This window comes from Carlito syrichta, unplaced genomic scaffold (genome assembly GCF_000164805.1).
Source record: "Carlito syrichta isolate Samal-C Ts95f unplaced genomic scaffold, Tarsius_syrichta-2.0.1 Scaffold302326, whole genome shotgun sequence".
NCBI classification, from domain to species: Eukaryota; Metazoa; Chordata; class Mammalia; order Primates; family Tarsiidae; genus Carlito; species Carlito syrichta.
This window is the reverse complement of record NW_007246422.1, coordinates 137,675-138,473: the sequence shown is the minus strand read 5'-3', so window position 1 is coordinate 138,473 and position 799 is coordinate 137,675.

Sequence of the window (799 nt, the reverse complement as noted above, 5' to 3'; positions counted from 1 at the left end):
ACACACACAATTATATATATTCTGAGGAATCTATATATGTGAGTATATATGTGTGTGTGTGTGTGTGTGTGTGTGCGTGTGTGTGTGTGTGTATTTCTTTTTTTAGAGAAAAGTCTTTGTGTACTGCCTAAACGAGGGGTCCCCAACTCCTGGGTTGCAGACCAATACTGTTTGTTGTCTGCTAAGAACAGGGTTGCAGAGCAGGAGGTGAGCGGCAGTGAGTGGCGCTCCGTCAGCTGTCAGATTAGTGGCGGCATACGATTTGCATGGGAGCAGGAACTTTATTGTGAACTGCACATGCAAGGGATCCAGGTTGTATGCTCCTTATGAGAGTCTAATGCCCGATGATCCCCCCACCCCAACCCTGTCCATCCGTGGAAAAACTGTCTTCCATGAAACTGGTCCCTGATGGCAAAAAGGTTGGGGACCACAGGTCTAGACTAAACTTGATCTCCTGGGCTTAAGAGATCCTCCTGCCTTAGCCTCCCGAGTAGCTGGGACTACAGGCCCATGACCCTGTGCCCGGTTTACTGAAGATAGTGTATTTGCCATTTTGCCTAAACTGAGTTTCTGTGCTTTGCAGTCAAAATGATAGGCCCGTACTCACTCCCTTCCCAAGAAAGAACCCTGGGAGTCCATTCTGACTTTTTTTCTTCCTTGTCTCTACCCCCAGTTTATCGCCAAGTGCAACCAGTTTGACCTCCAAATATTTTTTGCATTTTCTCTCTCCCATCCAGAAAAGCTGAGAGGCCAGGCTTCCCTCCATCCTCCTCTACTCAGACTCTTTTTTTTTTTTTTT